The sequence below is a fragment of the Chenopodium album genome, chromosome 15, assembly GCF_948465745.1.
Source record: "Chenopodium album chromosome 15, dcCheAlbu1.1, whole genome shotgun sequence".
Classification (NCBI taxonomy): Eukaryota; Viridiplantae; Streptophyta; class Magnoliopsida; order Caryophyllales; family Amaranthaceae; genus Chenopodium; species Chenopodium album.
The window spans coordinates 48,512,806-48,521,201 of NC_137848.1; the positions used below are offsets into that span (position 1 = coordinate 48,512,806).

Genomic DNA, 8,396 nt, shown 5'->3' on the forward strand with positions numbered 1-8,396 from the left:
CATGTTGTATACGATCCACAAGTTTCATCTTTATTACATTTCTTGAGAGTTCAAAAGAGGGAGATTCTTATAACTTTATACCCCTAGAATCATAGAGTTAGATGTTTAGTTTTCCTTAACAAGAAAGAAGTAAAATATAGAATATCACTTTATTTTGAAGTGTAACATTCTTTTTTGTATAAGATGGTGTATTTTCAGAAATACTATAATGATCATCTTCATAATGTAAGGAAAGTTGATGAAATAATTAGGAGTAAGATTATGAAGGAAGAATTAAGGTCATCCAAGAGAAACAAGTCGTCTAAGCTATTTTCACTACTCTGCCTCTCTTTCCTCTCTTGCAGCCTCATTTGGGTGTCTCAGATTTTCGGGTTTCCGTTTTCGTTATCTTGTACACATCGTAAGTCCATGTCAAATGTTTGGTTATTATTTCAGTATCATGGTCATTTTTTGTCAGCTTGTCCATTATGTTCCCGAATACATCTACAGTTAATTTGTGGTCGTTTGGAAAGTGAAAATAAAGATGTACTCGAAAATAACTAGAAATTTATAACATCTTTTTTTTTTCGTACTATGAAGTATTTGCTTATTTTTATTAGGTTGATGTTATGTTTAATAGTTTGTGCCCAAGAAAGGGATTATGTTGAATATTAGCTCTGTTTTACTATGTTTCATGCATGGTAAGTTGACTCTTTCTCTTATTCATTTTTATTGATTAATCAGAAGGACGAGAGAAATTGTCGTATGAAATATCGGATTCGAATCCTCCAACTGCTTCTTCTGTATCAAATGGTAAGTTTCCCCTGTTTTATTGGCTTCATTAGATAATTAATCGACGTGTGAGGTGTATGTGCAGTAACACGCTAAGTTTTGTTCATAATTTTAACCTTTAATTCAATTTTAAGTCATATAATCGTTTGTTTGAATGCAGGAAGGATTTATTGTGATCGAAGCCATTTTCGTACAGACATATGTTTCATGAAAGGAGATATTAGAACAAACTCTTCCTCCTCTTCAATCTTCCTATACTCATCTACAAACCCGAAAGCCCCTCTACACGACATCCCTATAAAATTCGAGGATCACGAGTTACAACATGAAATTATCAAGCCTTATACCCGAAAATGGGAGACTAGTGTAATGAACACAATTGATCAATTGCAACTAATCTCAAAACACAAACCCTTGGCTAAGTCCGGTCACAAATGCGACCTCACACACGAAGTTCCGGCCATTTTCTTCTCAACCGGAGGCTATACAGGCAATGTGTACCATGAATTCAACGACGGTATAATCCCTTTGTACATAACTTCACAACATTTCAACAAAGAAGTAGTCTTTGTTATCCTTGAATACCATTCTTGGTGGTACACAAAATATAGTCAAATCCTAGCACAACTTTCTAACTATCCTCCTATCATATTCAATTCCAACTCCAAGACACATTGCTTTCAAGAAGCCGTCGTTGGGCTAAAAATCCACGATGAGCTCACAATCGACTCATCGTTGAGCAAAGCGAGCACCTTAGGCTTTCAAAACCTTCTAAGCCGAGCTTTTGATGCCCCAAAAAGAGCAGTAAATCTCAAGAAAAAGCCGAAAATGGTCTTATTGTCTAGAAGTGGGTCTAGAGGCATAACTAACGAGCATGCACTGATAAAATTAGCACAAAAAATGGGATTCAACGTACATATATTGAGGCCTAATAGAAACACCGAGTTAGCTACCATATACAAAGAAATAAGTAGTAGTGATGTTATGATTGGAGTTCATGGAGCTGCCATGACACATTTTCTCTTCTTAGAGACTAATCGCGTCTTAGTACAAGTTATTCCTCTAGGAACGGATTGGGCATCCGAGAACTATTATGGAGAACCTGCGAAAAAGATGGGTTTAAAGTACATAGGGTACAAAATTCATCCTAGAGAAAGTTCATTGTACTACAAGTATGATAAAGATGATCCTGTTTTGAGTGACCCTAATAGTGTGAATAAAAAAGGGTGGGAGTTTACTAAGAAGGTTTATTTGGATGATCAAAACGTGAGATTGGATCTTAAGAGGTTTCAAAAGTTGTTAGTTCGTGTTTATGATGATTACTTCATGAACTCGAAGATTACAACAAAAGGCAGTGTATAAAGTTCCGTTATTCAACTCGATATATATATATATATATATATATATATATATATATATATATATATATATATATATATATATATATATATATATATATATATATATATATATAAGATTCTTTACAGGTTGGTAGCAAATTAGGCTCAATATCACATAATGCAATGCATAAGGAGAGTTTAAAGGACACTAAGGGCTATTTTTGTAGTAGACTAGTAGTGAAGAATTAGTTCCCTTCAATTTTTATTTTTTGTCGTTCCTTGTACTATACTACATTTTGATTAGTAAAGTTTAGTATGTATATTATCATGCACAATACATTATAGGGGTACATTAACATATAAACTTTTTTTTTTTTTTTTTGAAAATCATTAATTGTTATCTATAAATAATCGTAGTATTGTATAAACTCCCGAGTAACCATATCATGAGGGACACTTATATCATCAATATAATGTCTTGAGTTCGATCTTCATTGAGTAGGTTATCAAAGTAAGACCTCTACCTATCCTTAATTTCCTTGTCTCCAACAAGAACTCTTTGGTCAATATCTTTCAAACACTTTTCCAATATCCCGCGTATTCCGATCTCTAATACGAGTATATATAGATGCCTTTTTCTCCTTCCTTCGTACTCAAGTTGCATAAAGGTTTCGGTTTATTTTTGCTCTCGCATCTTGTACAACTTTCTTCCCTTCTTTTTTGGCTTCTTTATACTTTTCACAATTCTTCTTATCACTCCTGCATTTCCCCAACATCTTATATGCATTCTCGTTTGTTCTTCATCGCATGTCATACTTCTACATTCCATCAAGATTTGTCCTTATTCAGTGGCATGCTTCCTTTGAATTCTTCTAGAATTTATTTCACCACTTCCTTTATGTTATGCTTCATTTTACCCCACATTGCATCTACTTCCAAATCAATGCTACCAGATCAAATTCCTACACCCTCCATCTTTCATACATACAATTTTTTTGTTGGTTCGACGGACCCTTGAAGTTTCCACCACTTGATCTTATGCTCCACTTGTGGTCCTCGCGTCCTTAAATATTTGTGACCACGAAACAAACACTACAAGTCTAGTTATTGTACTCTCACTAGGGATCACCCTTACAATCAACGTAACTCTTTCTTTAAATATTCCTTACCAAAAAGAAGTCAATTTGACTTGCATTGCCCCAACTGCTATATATAAGGTAATTAAGTCACTAGGTGAGATCATTTTTTCAAACCAATTCAGGTGTTCATGATACTCAAATAATATGGCAATGCAAAATCCACAATATTATTTCCAGTTTCGTTCCTGCCTACTATCTCCACAACCAAAACCTTCATGAATACCTTCATCCCAATCCCTCCTAATGCCCACATGTCTATTGAGATCGCCCCTAATAATAACCAACTTCTCGCCCCCGGAAACCTATTGCACCACTTCTTCGAAGTTATCACAAAATTGTCTATAGAGACATCCAATCCTACTTGTGATGCATAAGCACTTGCATTGTAATAGTCACAACATCACCATCTATCCCAAGTTTAACACCCATAATTTGATCACTCCTTCTAGACACCTCAATCACATAATCAACATATATTTGATGAATGAAATAGATATGTTATTAAAATGTACTTTCTTCGTTTTTTAGTACTTACAACACACACTTTTCTTAGTTCATATGATTTAAACACTATAAAATAAGGTGAGAGAATGTTAGAAGTATAATTTAGTGAGCCATAAGCTTTAAATAAGTTTTTCCACATAACTTTTCAATATATATATATATATATATATATATATATATATATATATATATATATATATACGGGAGGGATCCGGTAAGAACCCCTCCTTATATAAGAACCCTAGTTATATAGGAACCAATCTCAGCCGTAGGATTAAGTTATTTTGAACGGTTAAGATTAAAACAATAACCCTCTTCAGATCCATCGTCCAAAACTTTCTCTCTCCTTGAACTTCCAAACCTCTTTACTTTCTCTCTCCTCAAACCCCAAAATCGAACACAAATTGCTGCAAAATTGAAGTGTTTTTGTTCAAATTTCGCATGAATTTCGCATAAACAACCTAAATTGTTCAAATCAGGTATGTTTTTTTTTTCGATTTTGTTCAAATTTTGCATGAGTTCAAATCGATTTTTGCGATTTTTCTGATTTTTTTTCCGGAATTGCATCTATTTCTGCGCGATTTTTTCTGAATTTTGACTTCAATTTTTAGATTTCTTAGGTTTTTTTTTTATTTTCGATTTGTTCGTTTTTTACCAGGCGATTTCTGTGCGATTTTTGTTCCATTTTTTTTTATTGTTTTGCTGTTTCGATTTTTTGATTTCATCTTGCGATTTCTATTCAATTTTTTGTACGATTATTAAGTCCTATTATTCAGTTCGAATTCTACTTGTATTTATTGTTTGATTTCTTTTTTTTTTTGCTTCATTTTACCAGTTTTTTCTGATAATTTTTGGATTATTTTTTTGATGAATTTGCTACCTCTGTATTCGATTTCTTTTTTGATTATGTGATTTGTCTATTATGTTTTGCAACTAATTATGTAATTTCAGAATTTCTAAATGAATGAAATGACTTATTGTAGACACCCATTAGTGTCTCCCCAAAACCAAACCCAGTGATGAATACCTTTTGCGTCGAACCATAATCGAATGAGGTGAAAGTGTGAAAAGTCAAGTGTTGCGGTTAGTTTTTATTAAAATTCTTTCTTTCTGTTTTCGAAAACCCAATCTATTTTATGAAAACGTCCAATCCAATTTAGTTTGGTCCATGATAAGGGTCCAATAATGGTGTAGTTGGATGGGGCTTTAAAAGACCTTTCCAACGATATATTATAAGCCCAATTCCGATGAATAATGAGGAAGTTATGGCCAAATAACTAAACTGGGCCCAAACCGGATTTTACCTACGACCCAATGATCATGAGGAGGGTCCAAAGGTTTAATCCTATTCCTAAACTAATTAGGATTGATTAGAATCTTCTATAAGTTTCTAAAATATCTTAATTATCCTTTTTTGAAAAGATAAGATCAAGGAATTTGATTTGAATATAAACTTTCCTTTTTTAAAACTTTCCTAATTCTATTCGGATTTAAAGATGTTCAAAGATAGTCAGATATTATTTTCGTGCCTCATATATTTTATCCAAATTTTATATGGTTGGATAGATCTTGAAATTATCTTTCCAATGATATATTATAATAATAAATCCGAGCTATAACGAAAAAGATATTAAAGATATACGAAACTCTATCCAAAACTGACACCCTTTCACTATTTCGGCCATATATTTTTATCTACAAAATATTTTAATCTGATTCTAATTTCATTAGAAATTACACTTCAAGAGCTTTTCAACGACATATTATATGACTTATTTGGACTTCTAGATCAAAAGATATGATAAAAACAAAATCCGCAAAAACTGTCTCTGTCGCCAAACGACAGGCTTGTCGCCTCGCGACAGACTCTGTCGCCTGGCGACAGGATAAATTTCTGGCGACAAGGTCAGTTTGTTAGCGACAGAGTGGAGTTTTATTCCTTATCAAATTCTATGATTTTCCGGACTTTTTCCTTATAAATAGGGTCTCAAACCTCCGTTTTTATTCATCATCTCTCATCAATTCTCACTATTAATTCTCTCTATTCTCTCTCTAAGCAATATAGCTTATTCTTTCCCTCTATTTCTAAACTACCTTTTTACAAACAATATTCTGCATTCATAAGATCTTGAAACACCTAGCCAAGTTCGAAGTTGCCTTCGCCCTAGACGTGAAAGGTTGATAATTTCTGAGGGTTTGGTCCAAAACTAGTCAAAACTTTATTTAATTTGATTTTAATTTAATTCTTTAATTATTCTTTATTATTTTCATTGAAGTTTACTAACTCGTGTATTTTGTTATTAGAAAGAGGTACGAGGCTTCAAAGTATGTAATCTTATTACTCTCTTTCAATGTAGAAAGCATGTTTATTATTGTTTAATATTCCTAGTATCATGTTAGGATGTTTTTATGCTTTCTAGCATCATGTTTAGGATGCCTTTACTCTTTCTAATATCATGTTAGTACCATGTTAGGTTTAAAGCTTTGATCTTTATTGTTTAGTGACATGCTAGGGTTTGTTATTAATCTTGTTAGTATCATGCCTAAGATCTTGCTATTATATTTAAGCTTTATTATATCATGTTATTATCATCGTTGTTATTGTTTACTGGTTATTATTATTATGTTGCTTGATTTATTTTTTATTTTATTGCTTGATCACACCTTTCATGATGGTTAAAGGGAATTGGTACTTGAAATCACGCTTAATAAGATAATTATTAATTTGGTTTAGGCTAATGTGATTTTAACTCAAGTGATCGCCAATAATAGTTTTATTTGTGCATTAATATTCAACCAACATAGATGAACAGGGTAGGTTCAATATGATGTTTGTATGTTATTCGAAAAGCGCACATGAATACGAGCAGAACAAAGTAGAGGCCTATTTTATAGGGCGGGTCCTTTCTTTTGTAGATTGGATTCGTACCCTCATCCCCGAACCCTGTTTGGTTCAAGACCTTATGGAGTTGATGGTCCTTTTGGATTGTCTTTTGGGTTTACAAGTTCCTAAAACTTGTTGGCGACTCTTTTGCTCTCTTTTCTTTCCCTTTGGAACGCCACCATACTTAAGTGTATGATCACAGTGGGGTTCAAGTTTGGGATCATAATGCTTGAAATATTCCCTACACTTATGTGAATTGTAAATTAGCTTAGCATGTTCTAAACTATTTTCAGCATGTTCTAAATTCTTCTTCAGAATGTTCTAAGTTAGTGATACTTATTGCTTTCTTAATTGTTAGTAATAACATTATTCATGGATCTTTTGGTTGGTTGGTCGGTGACTCTTGATTATACTCTTGATTTTTCAACCCAATTGTAACTCAATTTTGTAATCTAGTTGATGTTGTATTGTTCTACATTTTAAAATGTTGGCCTCCATGAACCTAGTATAGCAAGAAGCAATATGTACTTTTCTTAGTTGCTTAGTGCCATAGGCTATTAAGTAGTGTTTTTTGTTACTAGTAGAAGTTTTTTCTTTTTCTTTATTATTTTATCTTCCTTGTAAACATTCACAAGAACCAATTCTCACATAGTGACATAGACTATAAATTGACATCGTTAGTGGCTTAATAATCTGACCTCATAAGTATGCCATAAATTTTTAGGCTGAAATTTTAGAGGCTATGGCTGCTAAACACTCTCTGTACATTACTCTTGAAGTTGGAATCAACTAGATTGTGTTAGATACTAAAAATATGTAGCCTCTTAGAACTAGAAAGAGGAACATCTTGCATTTTGGTTCAATTGTAATCGATATTTTATCTTTGCTAATTCCCGTGTATTAGTAGAGTATGATGATATGATGGTATGGATCGAGAAAGTTTCCATAGGTGCTAGTACTACTATGTATCTTGATGCTTTAAATGATTAATGAATAAGATCTCTACCACATCCATACTCCATACTCCATTTTATATTCTATTATTTGCTTTCCACCTTTTGTTTTGGTAGTCTGAAGTATAGGTCCTAACATAGACAAGTTTGATTATTTGACTTATTCAGGATGTGGGTATAGTGCTTAATCTTATGTACTTATGGGCATATTCTAGGCTAGAGCTATGCAGCTATGTTGATTGTATATATATGTTGATTGCAATGTTGGACTCTCATGACATCTCGTTTATTTAGAAAAAAACTAGAAGATACAAAGACAAATTTTAAAAATAGGTAGAACATAGGCAAAATACAGTTAGAACATAGAAAAATTTAGAACATAGGCAAAATAAATTTAGACATAGAAAAATTTAGAACATAGGCAAAATAAATTTAGAACATAGGCTTAAAACTTTAGAACATAGGAATATAAATTTAGAATATAGGCAAAATAAATTTAGAACACAGGCTTACAAACTTAAGGACATGAATAAAATTTAGAACATAGACTTAAAATTTTTAATATATAGGCTTAAAAGTTTAGAACATAGGAATAAAAATTTTGTACATAGGCTTAAAAATTTTAGAACATATAGAAATAAGAATTTAGCACATAGTCAAAATACATTAAGAACATTGAAAATTTTTGAACATAGGCAAAATAAATTTAGAACATAGAAAAAAAATTTAGAACATAGGAATTTAAATTTAGAACACATGCTTATAAATTTAGGGACATGAATTAAATTTAGAACATGGGGAAAAA

The 8,396-nt window shown here is 32.2% G+C and overlaps 1 pseudogene across 1 annotated transcript; it reads left to right on the forward strand.

Moving 5' to 3' along the window:
• Positions 1-183: 183 nt before the first annotated feature.
• Positions 184-2,133, forward strand: LOC145581340 (xylan glycosyltransferase MUCI21 pseudogene; annotated as a pseudogene). Its single transcript, XR_014099620.1, has 3 exons — positions 184-400; positions 724-792; positions 932-2,133. The product of XR_014099620.1 is annotated as a xylan glycosyltransferase MUCI21 pseudogene (transcript).
• Positions 2,134-8,396: the final 6,263 nt, after the last annotated feature.